Source organism: Diceros bicornis, chromosome 9, assembly GCF_020826845.1.
Source record: "Diceros bicornis minor isolate mBicDic1 chromosome 9, mDicBic1.mat.cur, whole genome shotgun sequence".
In the NCBI taxonomy this organism is placed as follows: Eukaryota; Metazoa; Chordata; class Mammalia; order Perissodactyla; family Rhinocerotidae; genus Diceros; species Diceros bicornis.
In genome coordinates, this window is record NC_080748.1 from 18,992,416 (window position 1) to 19,010,217 (window position 17,802).

Here is a 17,802-nt window from a genome sequence, read left to right on the forward strand (position 1 = left end):
GGGCTATCCATCACATCCTAATGAGTAAAAATGAAAAGATCAGAGAATGACCAATGACTTCTGCTCAGAAAAGGCTACTGAGTAATGGCTGTCATGATGGCTTTCTTACACCAAGTTGCAACGGGACATAAATTGCTAAGCTTGAAAGAAAAAGCTTTGTCATATTTCAGTTTTTATCCTTTGTTTCTCCCACAGTCTCTCCTTCATCAAAATCAATATCAACTCCTACTTCTCCTCCTTCCTTGTTTTTTGTATAGTCCTCTTTTCTTTTAGGCTGTTTATCACACAGTATCGTGTGGTGGCCCTGAGTACAGGATCTGAATTTCTGGGATTTTCATACTGTCACCAACACATATCAATGTTTTGACCTTGGGCACATTATTTACTCTCTTAGGGCACATTTTCTCATCTGTAAAAGGGGATAACAATGGCACTCATTTCTCTGATGTTGATGTGGATATTAAATGAGACAATGCCTGTAAAGCACTAGAAGTGCACACCACAGAAGAAGCATACAACCAATGTTAGCTGTGAGGATGATCTCTAAAAGGTACAGCATATGCAGGGGGAATGGGTTGTACAGACTCATGTCAACAAGCATTTATTAAACACATACAGTCGTCTTGGTGTTTTGGAGAGTACAACAGAGCTGCTGATAAAGTCTTTCCTCCCTGGCGTCATGCTATCCAGTCCACTGGTTTTGGTTATTGGTTAAAGTATGGCTTACTTATTGCCTCCCTAGAGTCTTCCTGGGGTTCCCAGTTGTGGGGACAACTTGTAGATTACTGTCCTCTCTTGTTTTACTATCCTAACCCCTCAGCCAGGGGTATAATTTCAACCAGGCAGGTTCCTAGTTTTGGTAGCAAATTGGAGCTTTTGGGAAACTATTTGATATACTCAATGTCAAAAAGCATCCAAATGACCTAAAAAAAAAATCAATGTAGCTTCCAAAACTCTCCACTTTGTTCTATCCACACAAACAGAAAATCTGGCCAAATAAGTTTTTTTTTCTTTTCTAAAATGCAAGAGCCTATCTTATAGCATAATTCAGTTCTCAGCTTAGAGCCTGCAGCACTGTTTCCCTTGGGACAGAAATGGCGATACTTAGAAGGCAAGTTATATTTGCTCAAAAGTAAATCCCTCTCTAAGTCCAGTAGCACATAAGGCCTAAAACACTAGAGAACATATAACATGCTGGCTTGTGAAGTGTTCAAGGGCTGAGATGGAGCACATTTGGAAAGCTTCAGTGTATTGGGTGACCCTGAGCAGGAGCTGCATTCCTAGCGCGTGTCCTCATTAACAGAATTGCTTACTAATTTGCAAACTCACCAGTCTGTCGCTTCATCCTACAAATTTTACCAGTAGAGTTCATGTCGCATTAAAGAAGTCATTTTTCTTTCACTGACTTAAAAACACAATATTTTCTCTCTAATGCAAAAGGAGTCAAAATTTTAATTTGCCCTCAAATGCTCAGTAGCATGTCCATTTTTGAGTAAATTGATTTTAACTTTGTTTTAAAGCAAGATGATTTTGCTCTCATAAAATCATTGGAGATGTGGTGCTCTGATCAATAAGCTTTTACGATGAAGAAATACTTTCATTCCAAAGAAAGTACATCAGCTTCACTTCAGTGAAATCCCAATAAAACGACCCTTTCAACTGATACAAACTTTAGACTTGTTCTTTGATTTGAAAAACCTTTATAAGAAAAGGAAACCAAGTGAAAAGATCAAGTCAACAGAACTTTAAACATTTTATCTTGAATTCTACATGGTTAAAGAGAGGATTTTGTTTGTGATCCACAGGGAAGAAAATAGGGCTTTTTTGATCATCCATGAAAATGGTACCGAACAAACCATGAGTTCTTTTAGGGTTTAAAAAAACACAGACTTCTGTAACAAGTGGTAGTGTTTTATCTTAATTATGGTATACAAAAAGATCCCTAGGTTTCATGAATTCTGTACCATGTATTTTTATTTGTAATTATATAAAAATTAATGTAACCTAGATTTCATAACTTGTTTCTCTTAATTTGTACTCTGTTTTGACAAAGATCAGCCTTCCTCACCCTCCAAATAGTCTTTTTTTTTAATTTATTTTTTGTTTCATATAGTAAAATTTACTCTTTATGGTATAAAAATTACTTTTACAGTTCTATGGGTTTTGCATAATGTATAGAGTCATGTATCCATCATGATACAGATCAGCTTCATCCCCTCCAAAAATTCCCTTTGCTGCCCCTTAGTAGTCGAGCCTCCCCACCCCCAGGCCCCCACTCCCTCCATCCCTAGTAACAACTGATCCATCCTCTGTCTCTATAGTTGTGCCTTTTCCAGAACATCACATAAAGGGAATCATATAGTATGTAGCCTTTTGGGTCTGGACTCTTTCACTTAGCAAAATGCATTTGGGGAGATTCATCCATGTTGTTATATGTATAAATATTTTGTATCTTGTTAGTACTACGTAGTATTCCACTCATTATAAGTAGACACACAATTTGATTTTCCATTCATCTGTTGAGGGAAATTTGGGTTGTTTTTAGTTTTGAGAAGCTATGAATAAAGCTGATTATAAACATTCACATACAGGTTTTTTTGTGAACATAAGTTTTCATTACCTTCCGGTAAATACCTAGGAGTAAGGATTATTGAATCATTTGGTAAGTGTATGTTTAACTTTATAAAAAACTATCAAACTGGGGGCCGGCCCGGTGGCACAAGCGGTTGGGTGCGCGCGCTCCGCTGCGGCGGCCTGGGGTTCGCTGGTTCGGATCCCGGGCGCGCACCGACGCACTGCTTGGTAGGCCATGCTGTGGTGGCGTCCCATATAAAGTGGAGGAGGATGGGCACCGATGTTGGCCCGGGGCGTCTTCCTCAGCAAAAAAAAAAAGAGGAGGATTGGCGGATGTTAGCTCAGGGCTGATCTCCTCACAAAAAAAAAAAACAAAAAAAAAAACTATCAAACTGTTTTCCAAGGTGGCTGTGCAATTTTGCATTCCCTCCAGGTATATATGAGAATTCTGTTGCTTTGCATTCTTGCCAGCAGTTGGAGTTGTCAGTTTCTCTTTCCTTTAGCCATTCTAATAGGAGTATGGTGGTATCTCATTGTGGTTTTAATTTGCATTTCCCCAAGGCGATGATGTTGAGCATCTTTCCATGTGTTTATTTGCCTTCTATATATCTTCTTTGGTGAAACATCTGTTCATATCTTTTGCCCATTTTAAAAATTGGATTGTTTTCTTGTTGTTGAGTTTTGAGAGTTCCTTATATATTCTGGATATAGGTCTTTTGTCAGATATGCTATTAGCAAATATTTTCCTCCCAGACTTGTTTCTTCATTCTATTAAAAGCTTGTTTTTTCATTCTGTTAAAAGTATCCTTTACAGAAAAAAGGTTTTAATTTTGATGAAGTCCAATTTATTGGTTTTCTTTCTTGGATTATGCTTTTGGTATTGCATAAAAACTCTTTGTCTAACTCAAGGCAAGGATCTCTTTTTAATGTCAAAAATTTTTTCAACACTTCAGAGAATTGCAATCAAACTCTTTAGTATCCATTAATTGAAAAAATACATAATGACAAAATTTTATTAATCACTACAGGTTCTCTATGCTTTTGAAAAAATAGGGTTCTCTCCACTTCTCAGAGATTTGTTTACACCTCGTTCAAATCCTCAGTTTCAGATGCACATCCAGGACCCTCACTGTTCTAACAACTGCGAATATCCCACTTGACTTCCTCCTGTCTCCTTCCACAGCTAGGATTCCTTGATGGCAACAGAATCAGGTCTGGTTTAAGTTTATCAGGAGTTCACAGCATCAGTGAGAAGGATAGAGAACAATGCTTAGAAACAGGCAGTAATTAAGGTGGTTCCAACAGTTCCAGGAAGCCATAACTACAACTATTAAGATAGGGTATTAGTCTTGCTCTGCCACTGGTATGCTCAGGCCACTATGGTTTTCATTAATTAACTCCTGCCATTTTCAGATTGTTTTCCCATCGACACAGTATTCAAATTCCAGACTGGAATGTGACAAAATGCCCTTGTGGCTGTCCCTTTGTTAGAATGTGACACTCAACTATAGATGCCCAGGGACCAGTCTTACGTCATAAAGTGGGGTCCTGGAATCAGACACTGTGGGATCAAAAACGTCCTTTGTTTATTGAACCAGGGGAGCAGAAATCCAAATTGATGTTCAATTCAATTCCACAAACTTTGATCAAGGGCCTACCACTGTCTAGGCAGGCATAATATAAGTACCATACAATTTTTATATACCATGAAAATGCCCAAAATGCTGTGGTAACTTAGGGCACTATGACTCTTCCTAGGAAAGTCAGGATAGGGTTCATAGAGGATGCAACATTGGAAAGATAAGTAGGGGTACCAGAGGCAGAAAAGAAAGAAAAAGTATTTTGAAAAAAGAAGGGTAAATAGTTTTCTGTAGCATGGGGAGAGGAGGAGAGGGAGTAAATGGTTGGGAAGATGTTGGGAGTAACAGGACAGAGCCAATCATAAGAGGCCCAAGTTTGGACTTCATCCTCTCAGCAAGATGGAGCAAAACCCCAAATTGGCTTCTCAGGGGGAGATACATGGAGTCAAGCAATCACAGAAATTTCTATAGCAATAAGGGAGCCTGAATTTTTTTATATGTTGTCCTTAAGATACAAAAAATGCTATTGTTTTGGTAATGTCTTCCTGCCAAAGGATAGGATGGAATATTATAGAACTACAGAATAGATGGGACTTGATTGTCCAGAGGTATCTAACTTCTTTATGTTTCAGAAAAAGAAAATGAATCCCAGAGAGGTGCAGTGATTTACCCAAAGTCACCTACAGTAATGATCAAGGTCTCCACCATGGCCACAGCTCTCAGGGGCCTGCGTCATTCCCTGTGGCAGAGCTGGGCTCATATTAAAGTACCTGACTTGAAGCTCCTGGCTCCTACTTTCCAGGAAATCACAAAGCAGGCTATGCAGAGCATTATTTATATGAGTATCTGCAAGGACAGCATTCTGAGGTCACACAAGTTGGGAAATGCGGTATACCCACGCTCTAGAGCATATTGAAAATTCTAGGGAGGCCCACAGCAAAGGTATTTGTTTAGTTCTGTTTGGCCCAGGCTTCTTATGTTTATTTGCCTGCAGGTTCACAGTTTGCCTGAAACCTATCAACATAATTATCTGCCTGGTGGTCTGAGTCAGTCCAGAACAGGCTAGGAGGCAGTGAGTCTACCAGCTAGAAGCAGACAACCTGGGTGGTCACTGCTCTTGGGAGGGCTTGCAGGGAGAACAAAGTGCCTAAGGCTCACATTCACCCGGCTCCAAAAACCATCAAAACTTCTGTTTTCCCAGAATCTAAACAAATAACTAATTAGTTTTTACTTTTATGAAACAGATGAAAGATAAGTTATCAGTAAAGTTAATACTGAGTATATACGTATGAATTAATCAGGGCGTAGCCTTATAATGATATAAGACATAGGAAATTGGGGGTGAGTCTGTCCTAATTTCAGGCCACACCTCAATGTACATGTGGACACACATACAGACTTTGCTCCTATCACTCCATACTGGAGATGACTATGCGTAAGATTCAGTGCCAGCCAGTAAGGAGCTCAGAGTCTGATAAGCTCAGGATCATTTGAGAGGCAGTCATAATTTTCTTGGTTCTAATTCCCACCTAAAAACCTGGAGAATCCAGCTTTCTGGAGAGCCCAGGGCTCTTCTCCTTGCAACATACTGGTCACAAGGTATGAAAGAAACATCTGACATTAAGCAACAAGCAGTGATAGAGTCCGATGCCCTACTTTCAAGGTTCCCAATGTCCTCCCAGTTTGGGCTCAGGCGGTCCTGGGGTCACCCGTGGGTCTCTCCTGTGTATTCTGCTGCCCATTTCTCTGTCAGGAGCTTCTCTCAGGTGAGTCTCTGGATGTAGCTTCCTGCCAGCTGCCTCCTGGCCCACTGCCTCCTTCACGCTGTGCAGCCGTCTGGAGCTCTTCCCGGGCATTACCAGCAAGGACTCTGAAATTCTCTCTCTTCTAATGGAGCCACTGCCAAACTTGTTCAGAGGAATAAATGGCTAGATCAATGGCCCTCTTTTCCTACATCTGTTTGGTTGAATATCCGCCAGGCACTATGCTAGGTGGTGAATAGCAAGGGGGACAAAACACTATTCCTGCCCTTGAGGAACTTATGGTCTATGAGGAAGTAAGTCACACTCACAGATCATTTAAATTATCCGGCAAGTGCTAAAGTAGGGATATAAACAGAGTGTTATGGACACTGGGCCTAGCCTTGGAGTCGTAGGAGGACTTCAAGGTTCCAATGTAGTTTCCTCTGCTGGAACGTGGCCCCGCATCTGGTGTACAGGTGGTCACTGAAAGGTGAGACTTGTTTCCTCAAAGAGAAGTACATGTCAGGTTTGGATTTCCTTTTCCCCTGACTTCACTGTTACAGACCCTTTTAAAGGTAACACTCTCCTCCCCAGAGGCCTGGTGTTTTTTCAAACACTAGAACAAGGTGGAATTCTGGCTTCAAAGGATCACATCTAGCTCTGCCTGAGGATTGGCTCAGCTCTCCTGGTGCTCATCTGTTCCTTCCCTTGAGACCCTGGGACAAAAACACTCACACTCTCAAACCCACCATTGTTTATATTGCAAAGAAAGATGAAATAACATTCAGTGTAATTGCAGTGTAAAATTCAATCTTGTATAGTGTACTATGTCTGTAAAAGTAGTCATCAGAATACAGTGCTCAAGATATTATTATAAAATAATGATTTTTAAAACAAACACCAGAAACTACATATGCAAATAATTGTCACTCCTTTTAAGATAGTTAAGCTGGGCAGTTACAAACATCAAAATGATGCTATCATAGCTTTACATAATCTCACAGAAAAATCAGTCTTAAAAATAAAGTCTTATTACTTTATAAAATTTGTATCCTATTTTTTGACCCCAAACAATGTTACTTAGTATGATCATCCACCTTATTTCTCTGACTTTGACTCCAAATGACTTTTGATTTTTTCCAAAAATAAAAACTGATCTTCACAGATGGAGTGATAATGTCACTCCTATGCTTAACATTCATCTGAAGCTGTCTTTCCAATATTCTTTAGATAAAGGTTAAAATCCTTAGTACAATGTGGTAGGTTGTGTTATTGTTACCAAATATTTGCTGCTTCTTTCATCCCATTGACATTAGGCTCAGCCATGAAACTTCCTTTGTCCAACAAAATGTGAATGCAAGTAACATGTGCCAGCTCCAGACAGATGCTTTGAAGGCTATACGGTGGCTCACCAAGGTTCTTTCTCCTCTGCCATAAGGCCAGTGTGTCCCAGTCAGAGGTTGTTTCTTCAGCTCTGATGTCAGAGTGAAGATATTGAGCAGAGTCTCATCATTTTCCTGTGAACACGTGACGTGAGCAGGGAATAACTCTCTGTTCTTGTGAGCCATTGAGATGTGGGGGATATTTGTTATCACAGCCTAACGTAGCCTGTGCTAAGACACATGCCTAAAAGGCCTTGCATGATCTGCTACCTTCATTATCCCCAAGCACGTCTTTCACCACTCTTCCTCTCTTCACTATACTCTGCACCACCCATTCTGACCTTCTTTATATTTCTTGAAAACTCTAAACTCCTTCCTGATTGAGGGCCTTTACACAGGCTGTTTCTTCTGCCTGTAGTTTGATTTTTTTGGTGCATACCACCCCTTCTATCCTCTTCACATGGCAAATGCCTACTCATTCTTTAGGACTCAGGGCAGCTGTCTTTGCCTTTTCCAGAAAAAAATATGAAAATAATTACTATAAGTGTATCCCATATGTTCAAAAACTGAATTAGAGACATGGAAGATATAGAAAAAAGACCCACATAGAACTTCTAGAAGTGTAAGCTACAATGGCTGCAATGAAAAATATACTGGATAGCATCAACAATAGATTATATATGGCAAAACAAGAGGTTATTGAACTAGACAGAATATCAGCAAGGATATAGACGAATTAAACAACACTATCGATGAACTTGACCTAACTTATAGAACACTGTACCTAACAACAGCAGAATACACACGTTCTTTTCAAGTGCACACAGAACCTTTACCAAGATAGACCATATACAAGTCAATAAATTTAAAATAATCAAGTCATACAAAATCTTTACTCTAACACAGGAACTAAGTTGGAAATCAAAACAGAAAGAATTCTGGAAAATCCACAAATATTTGGAAAGTAAATAACATATTTCTGAATAACCCATAGGTCAAAGAAAAAATCAAAAAGGAAATTAGAAATTATTTTGAACTGAATGAACATGAAAACACAACATAGATTTTGTGGGGTGCCACTAAAACAGTACTCAGGGGAAATTTTAGTACTAAATACTTATATTGGAAAAGAAGAAACGCCTCGGATCAATGACTGCAGCTTCCACTTTAAGGAACAAGAAAAGGAAGAGCAAATGAGAACCAAAGTAAGCAGAAGAAAGGAAATGGCGAAGATCAGTGGGGGGAAATTAATGAAATAAAAAATAGAAAAACCATAGAGAAAATCAATAGAACCAAATGCTACTGTTTTGAGAAGATCAATAAAATTGATAAATTTCTAACAACAGTGATCAGGAAAAAGAAAGAGAAGACGCAAATTACAAAATATCAGGAATGAGAGAGGTGACATCACTATAAGTTCTACAGAATTAAAAGCATAAAAAGGGAATATAATGAACAACTTTATGCCAATGAATTTGAAAACTTAGGAGAAATGAACACTTTCTGAAAAGATAAAAACAAACAAAGCTCAATCAAGAAGAAATATATAATCTGAATAGCCCTATTATATATTGAAGACATTGAATTTTTAGTTAAAAACATACCCACAGGGGCCGGCCCTATGGTGTAGTGGTTAAGTTCATGTGCTCCACTTCGGCGGACCAGAGTTCGCAGGTTCAGATCCCAAGTGTGGACCTACACACTGCTTATCAAGCCATGCTGTGGAGGCATCCCATATAAAGTGGAGGAAGATGGGCACAGATGTTAGCCCAGGGCTAATCTTCCTCACACAAAAAAAACCTACCCACAAAGAAAACTGCAGGTCCATGTCATAACACTGATGAATTCCACCAAACATTTAAGGAAGAAATAATATTAATTCTACACATCTTAAAAAAATTGAAGAGAATGGAATAATTCTCAACTCATTCTATAAGGTCAGCATTACTCTGATACCAAAACTACATAAAGACATTGCAAAAAAAGCAAACTACAGACCAATATCCCCTCATGAACATAAATACAGACAGTTTTTAAAATCTTTAATAGATAAAATCCAACAAAAGATAAAAACAAATATGCACCATGACCAAGTGGGGTTTATACCAGGCATGCAAAGTTGACTTATCATCCAAAAACAATTGATATGATTCATCATATTAACAAACTAAAAAACAAAACTATATGATCATCATCATAGACATAGAAAAAGCATTTGACAAAATCCAACATCATTCTTCTCAGCAAACTTGGAATAGAAGTGAACTTCCTGACCCTGTTAAAGGGCATCAATGAAAAACATACAAGTAACATCATACTTAGTGGTGAAAGACAGAATCTTTTCCCACTAAGATCAGGAACGAGAAAAGGATGGCCACTCTCACCATTTCTATTCAGCATTGTCCTGGAGGTTCTGGCTAGTACAATTAGGCAAGAATAAAAAAATAAAAGTCATCTCAATAGGAAAGGAAGAAGTAAAACTGTTTATTTGCAGCCAAAATGATCATCTATATAAAAATCTAAGGGACTTAACAAAAAAAAGCTGCTAGAACTAGTAAATGAGTTTAACAATGTTGCAGAATATGAGATCAATATATAAAAATCAATTATATTTCTATGTACTAGCAATAAAATATTGGAAATTGAAATTAAAAGTTTCATTTATAATAGCATCAATCAATATAAAATACTTAAGGATAAATCTGAAAAAAGGATGTGAATGATCTGTACACCAAAAAATATAAAACATTGCAGAGAGAAATTAAAGATCTAAACAAATAGTTATGTCTTGTTCACGGGTCAGAAGACTCAATATTGTTAAAATGTCAGTTCTCCCCAAACTCAACTACAGATTCAATGCAATCCTCATCAAAATCCCAGCAGGCTTTTTTTGTAAAAATTTACAAGCCAATTCTAAAATTCATAGGAAATACAAAAAACCTAGAATAGCCAAAGAAACTTTGAAAAAAAAATGTTGCTGCACTTAAACTACCTGATTTCAAGACTTATTATAGCTACAGTGATTAAGACAGTGTGGTGTTGACATAAAGCTAGGCTAATAAGTCAAATGAACAGAATCCAGAATCCAGAAAAAGGCCCTTACATGTTTGAACAACTGATTTTCAGTAGAGATGCAAAGACTTAGTGCAGAAAGGATAGCTTTCAACTCAAAATGTATTGTAGACCTAAATGTAATACCCAATATTCTAAAAATTTTAGATGAAAACATAGGAGAAACTCTTTGTCATCTTGGATTAGACAAGAGTTTCTCAGATATGACACCAAAAGCATAATACATAAAATTTTAAAAATCAACAAATTCAATACTATTAAAATTCAAGTCTTCTGTTCACCAAAAGATACATTAAGAGAAGGAAAAAGCAAGCCATATAGTGGGATAAAATATTTGTAAAGCATATATCTGAAAAGGATCTATACCTAGAATATATATTTAAAAACCCCAAAACTTAATAAAAAGAAAACAAACTCAATTAAAAAATGAGTAAAAGTTTTGAATAGATACTTCATCAAAGAGGATATATAGATGGTAAATAAGCACACGAAAAGATGTTTGACATCGTTAATCATTAGAAAATGCAAACAAAAACCAGAAGATACCAGTATACACATTGGAATGGTTAAAATTAAAAAGACTGACCATAACAAGCACTGGTAAGCATGTGGACCAACTGGAACTCTCATATGCTGTTGTAGGAATGCAAAACAACACAGCCACCTTGTAAGCCAGCTTGGCAGTTTCTTATAAAGTTAAAGACACACTTACCAAATGACTCAGCAATCCTACTCCTAGGTATTATCCAAGGGAAATGAAAGCATACATTCACGCAAAGACCTGCACACATGTTTATAGCAGCTTTGTTCATAATCACCAAAAAACTGAAAATACCCAAATGTCCTTCAAAAAATTAATTGTAAACAAATTGTGGCATATCCACACAACAGACTACTACTCAGCAAGAAAAAAGAATTAGCTATTAATATGTGCAAAAACATGGATAAATCGCAAAATAATTATGATGAATTAAAGAAATTATGATGAGTTAAAAAAAGTACATACTGTATGATTCCATTTATATAAAACTTGAAAAAATGCAAACAACTCTATGGTGACATAAAGCAGATGGTTGTTTTCTCAGAGAGGACAGAAGAGGGCCAATGAGTGGGAAGAAAATAGACAGACTAAGATCCATGAAGTAAGAATTCTGTTTATCTTTTTTATTCTTGTATCCCTAGTGCCTGGTATTGTGTCTGGCACAAAGTAGATACATCATAAATATTTGAGAGAGTAAATGATGCATGTGCAGAAACATTCTTTGATTGGCATAATGATTAAGAGTGAATGAGATGAGATGAATGAGGTCATACGGTAATTGTCTTTCTCTGTTTGACTTATTTCACTTAGCATAATACATACCCTCAAGGTCCGTCCACGTTGTTGCAAATGGCACGATTTAGTCTTTTTTTATGGCTCACTCATACTTGGAAGATAAACAAACAAACAAACACATAGATAAAGAGAACAGATTGGTGGTTACCAGAGGGGGAGGGAGTGGGGGGAGGGTGAAAGGGGTAAAGGGGCACATACATCCGGTGATGGGTGGAAACTAGATTTTCAGTGGTGAACACAATGCAGTGTATACAGAAGCCAAAATATAATGATGTACACCTGAAATTTACATAATGTTATAAACCAATGTGACCTCAGTAAAATAAAATCAGATGAATGATTCTGGCCCACAAGCTGTGCAAAATTGGGAGTGTAATTTAACCATAGCGTGATTTTTCAAAAAAACTTATTAAAAAGGAGGAAAATATTACCTACCTCTCATAGGTAGTGGTGAGGATTAAATGTGGTAATTCACTTAGAAGTGCTTGGCACAAGATGGTTCAACATAAGAAAATCAGTCAATATAATACATCACATTAATAGAATGAAGGAAAAAAACTATATGATCATCTCAATTCACGCAGAAAAAAGGATTTGACAAAATTTAACACCCTTTTATGATAAAAAAAAAAGTCAGAAAACTACGAATAGAAGGGAAATTTCTCAACATGATAAAGGCTGTATATGAAAGGCTCACAGTTAGCATCATATTCAATGACAAAAGACTGAAATCTTTTCCCCTAAGATGAGAAACAAGAAAAGAGTGCCCAGTTTCATCACTGCTACTCAACATTGAACTAGAAGTTCTATCCAGAGCAATCAGGCAAGAAAAATAAAATGGATCCAAATTGGAAAGGAACAAGTAAAATTATCTCTATTCACAGATGACATATCATATATATAGAAAATACTGAGGAATTTGAAAGAAAACTACTAGAGCTAATAAATTCAGCACAGTTGCAGAGTACAAGATCAACACATAACCAATTGTCTTTCTATATACCAGCAATGAATAATTTGAAAAGGAAATTAAGAAAACAATTCCATTTACAAGAGTATCCAAAAGAATAAAATACCTAGGAAGATATTTAACCAAGGAAATGGAAGACTTATACACTGAAAACTACAAAATATTGCTGAAAGATATTAAAGAAGACCTAAATAAATGGACAGACATCTCATGTTCTTGGATTGGCAGACGGTATTATTAAGATGGCAATACTATTCAAAGTGATCTACAGATTCAATGCAATCTCTATCAAAATCCCAACAGCCTTTTCTGCAGAAATGAAAAAGCTGATTCTCAAATTTATATGGATTTGAAAGGGGCTCTGAATAACCAAAACAATCTTGAAAAAGAACAAAGTTGGAGAGCTCATATTTCCTAATTTCAAAACCTACTTCAAAGCTATAGTCATCAAAACAAGGTGGTGTTAGTGTAAGGATAGACATATAGATCAACAGAATAGAATTAAGGGTCCAGAAATATACCCATACATCTATGTCAAATTGATTTTTGACAAAGGTACCAAGACCATTCAATGGAGAAACAAAAGTCTCTTCAACAAATGCTGCTGGGGCAACTGGGTATCCACATGCAAACAAATCCCTACCTCACACTATATACAAAAATTAACTCAAATGGATCAACAACAAAAACATAAGAGCTAAAACCATAAAACTCTTAAAAGAAAACATAGGAGTAAATCTTCATTACTTTGGGCTTGGTAATGGATTCTTAGATATGATACCAAAAGCATAAGTGAGCAATAAAAGAAAAAATGGATACATTGGACTTTATATAAATTAAAAACTTTTGTGCATCAAAGGACATTATCAAGAAAGTGAATAGACAACCTAAAGAATTGAGAAAATATTTGCAAATTATATATCTGATAAGGTCTAGTATCTAGAATATATAAAAAACTCTTAAAACTCAGCAATAAAAAAGATAAGTAATCTAATTAAAAAATGGGCAAGGGAAGTAAATAGACATTTCTCCAAAGAAGACATACAAATGGCCAATAAACACATGAAAAGATGCTCAGCATCATTAGTTACTAGGGAAATGCAAATCTAAACCACAATGAGATACCACTGCACACCCACTAAGATGATCATAACCAAAAAAAACAAAAACAAAAAAAGGGAAAATAATGTTATCAAGGCTATGGAGAAATTGGAACCCTAATGCATTGCTGGTGGGAATGTAAATATTTTAGCTGCTGTGGAAAGCAGTTTGGAGTTTCCTTAAAAAATTAAATGTAAAATAACCACATAACTCAGCAATGCCTCTCCTAGGTATAAACCCAAAGAATTAAAAACAAGTACTCAAACAAGTACATACACACGCATGTTCATAACAGTACTATTTTCAATAGCCTAAAGCTGGAAACAACCCAAATGTCCTTCGGTGGGTGAATGGGTAAACAAATCATGGTTTATACATACAATGGAGTATTATTTAGCCATATAAAGGAATGAAGTACTGATCGATGCTACAACATGGATAAACCTCAAAACATTATGCTAAGTGAAAGAAGCCAGACATGGAAGGCAAAATCATATGGTATGATTCCATTCACATGAAAAATTCAGAATAGGTAAATCCATAATTAGAATGCAGATTGGTGGTTGCCAGGAGCTGGGGGAGGGAAGAATGAGCAGTAACTGCTTAAGGAGTAGTTTCCTTTTGAAGCGATGAAACCATTTTGAACTGTTTTTCAACTAGATAGAGGTAGTGGTTGCATAACATTGTGAATGCACTAAATATCACTGAATTGTTCACTTTTAAATGGTTAATTTTATGTTGCGTGGATTTCATCTCAATTTTTAAAAAAGCGTTTGATACAGTGCCTGGCATATTGTAAGCACTTAGGAAAAATTCACCATTGTAATTTTTATTGTAGCTTTATTTATAGTAGCTGAAAATTAGAAGCAATATAAATATGAAACAATAAGAAATTAAATTTTAAAATTAAGGTACATCCGTAGGTTGAAATATTCTGCAGTCATTCAAAAATAGGTAAAGGGATATACAGTGATAATGGAGAATACTCAGTATGTTAAGTTAAATTTTTGTAACCAGAAAAATCTCAATAAATATTATGTTTAAAAGCTTGTTCACCTTATTTTACATTCATCTCAAGTTTGATGGTGACTCTCCAAAAGCCAAAATATTCAATTTCCCAAACTAGAACACTCTGAACCTCCACGAGTTCAGGATTAAATGCATTTTCATATCTTAGATTGAATTCAAGTCCAGAAGCTGAGACTTGGAATCTGATTTCCACAATTTGCACCTGAACTTGCTCTCAAGCTTCATCTCCTGGAGCCGCTACTCCCCTTTATGTACCTCTCTGTGTCCTGCCTACTCTCAACTGCAACTCTTTCCTCTTACTGTCCCCTACAGAAATATCCTTACTTCTCACTTCTGGTGCTCATATCTTATCCATTATTACGGTCCTATCACTTCCTGGAAGAACCTTCTTTAATCCCAGTCCTCTGGCTGTCCCTGCGTGTCCATGGCTCTCTAGAGACCACCCAGACTTCTCTTTCTGTCTGGTGTTGTGATTATTCCTGCACATGTCTTATTTCCCCTGCCAGGCCAGGGCTGTCACTTACTCGTATTTATAATGCCTAAGGCATCTGGCAGAGCGCTCTGCTCTGATCGTAGTAGGTGTTCAATAAATGTTTACGAAATTGAATGGAATTTCTGAAACAGATGGGTAACTGATTCAGATGCCAGGACATAAAAGCAAACTGTTTTCTGTAGTGCCTATGTTTAAACAGACAGTGCTCTGTTCTCTGTATTGTAAATGCTGCCACATGGTTATTCAATATAACATTCACCAACACCAAACTATAGTGACACAGGGACACGGAATGGGCCAACTGGGGACAATTTACAATTTATAGACAAATCATCATTAGCATTTACCACTTTTCACTTCAAATCACTTTCAAAATCCCCTTTCTTCTTTAGTGCTCATGCATGCAGAAGGCTCTTCTTACAGTCACATAATCTGACCACCAGATTACTAGATATATACAACAAGCTACCTTCCTACATATGGAATATAGAGGCTACGACCCACAAATTCAAGGTCAGTAATGTTCCTTGGTTTGCTTTATTGATTTTTCAGTTTGACATTTGAATAATGAGAGGTCTCATTAGGCACTAGAAAGCTGAATTTTTTCTCACATATTAAATTTGTGCAGAGCTAAATTAAGGGCAAACCAGTGGGGAAGGTTTACTGGGGTGAAAAAACATTACTGTTTTAAAATGAAGCCTGTTAACTTGTGTTTCTGGTAAGCTATAACTTGCCTATACCCTCCGAGCTCGATAGCACCCTGTAGATGGAATAATAATAGAAATAATAATAATAAATAGAAATAATATTAGTAGAACTAGCAATAACACAGTAGAAATACTCCTCCTCTTCCTTGGCTGACCTACTTCTGTGCAAGTTGCATGTGTACCCATAGGTGACACCACCAGCCCAGAGACCAGCATGCTGACAACAGACTCATATGCAGTTCTGGTCAGCAGAATTCTGAAGCCAAATAGTACCTCACTTAATGCTGTTTACTGGAGATGGGGTATTTATTTTAATATCTAAAATGGAAAACTTTTAATGTGACTTCCAAGATAGTCTCTGATTCCAAGGTTAGCAAAAGAAAATGGAAGAGAGTTTTTTTACTGGCAAGAAAGCCAAAAAAAACTTTTAAACCTATTTTGAACAGGATTGTTTACCTGTAGTCATGTGACCTATCCACTTAGTGAGTATGAGGGATTAATGCTACAAAGAGGGAGAAGGTTCTAGTGACATGTGTGGGCTCTGAAGTCAGACCTGCATCATTCAAATCCCATTCCTACCACTTGGTAGAAACTGTGTGTGTCTTTGGGCATGTTACAAAACTTAAGTCTCAGTTTCATCATTCAGAAATTGGGGATAATAATGGCACCTACCACCCAGGATTGTTATGAGCGTGAAATGAGATAAAGCATATAAAGGAATCAGTACTCAGCATATATTAAGCACTCAGAAAATATTAGCCTCTTATTATTATTCAGGTATGAACAGAAAAATTATGAAATGAAAGATAACTCCAAATAAGTTAAAACGTTATGTTCTGTATTTAATACAATATGTCTTTTCTTTTATGATAGAAAAGTAGTTTCTTTCTGATCCACTAAATAAGTGTTAACCAAATATTTAAAGGGTATAGGTTTTTTAAAGGTACAAATTGTTAGCCTTCCTGAGGTACACACTTGCCTCAGTCCAACCCTGAATGTACTCAATACGGCTCACTGAACAAATAAATAAATATGAAAGGAAACCGATCTCCAAAGGTAGTAACTTGCCAAGACAAAACAATAGTTCTGAACAACTTTGTAAACTAAAACAATATGCCCTCCGGCATACTAAATCTCCGGCAGGCCATGCCATTTTATCCACCAGAGATGACTAAACCTCAACAAAACAGTGCCTATTCCACATTGTAGATTCATCATTTTTTGCTTCAACTCTCACCTGTTTATGACAAAGAATCTTTATAGACCAATGATCCTAAACCCAGGTAATCCAGAAAAATGGCTTTTTTAAAAAAATCTCTTGAAGTGCTTTCTAAGACAACTCTTAGAAGTTGAAACCTGAACAGAAGAAGAAACAAATTAGACCACATTATTTCATTCCTCAGTGTGTGTCTAAGCCCAACCTTGAGATAATGGTTTGTGATCAAAGCACCCAGGTTTGTTTTAAAAGACTGAGGGAGCTGAGGGTGAGGTGGAAGGACACTTCCAGTACTGTCTGGCTATCTGATTTTACACCAGTAACAACTGCTCAGTTTTCTTACTTGTCAAACCTGGGTAACAATTTTAACTTACATGTTTGGTATAAGGTTTAACTAAATAACATATCTGAAAGTGCTTTGAAACTGTAAAACTTTTGTGACTATTAGTTACTCTTGGAGAGAGAATAGCTCTTTGCCCTTTTTCTCCATCTCACCCTCCAACACCCACACCCACTGATACACACAAACACACTTGCTCCAAACTTTCTGTCAAGGCTATGAATCTTTCACCAGCACCCACTTGGCTGGGTCTTCTGCCA

At 36.9% G+C, this 17,802-nt stretch overlaps 1 long non-coding RNA gene across 1 annotated transcript in view; it reads left to right on the forward strand.

Moving 5' to 3' along the window:
* LOC131410134 (uncharacterized) overlaps window positions 1–16,794 on the forward strand; it is a 67,114-nt gene extending 50,320 nt beyond the window's left edge. The window contains exon 4 of the long non-coding RNA XR_009221168.1: window positions 15,672–16,794. This is a non-coding gene — a long non-coding RNA (uncharacterized LOC131410134). The remainder of the gene's footprint in view (window positions 1–15,671) is intronic.
* Window positions 16,795–17,802: the final 1,008 nt, after the last annotated feature.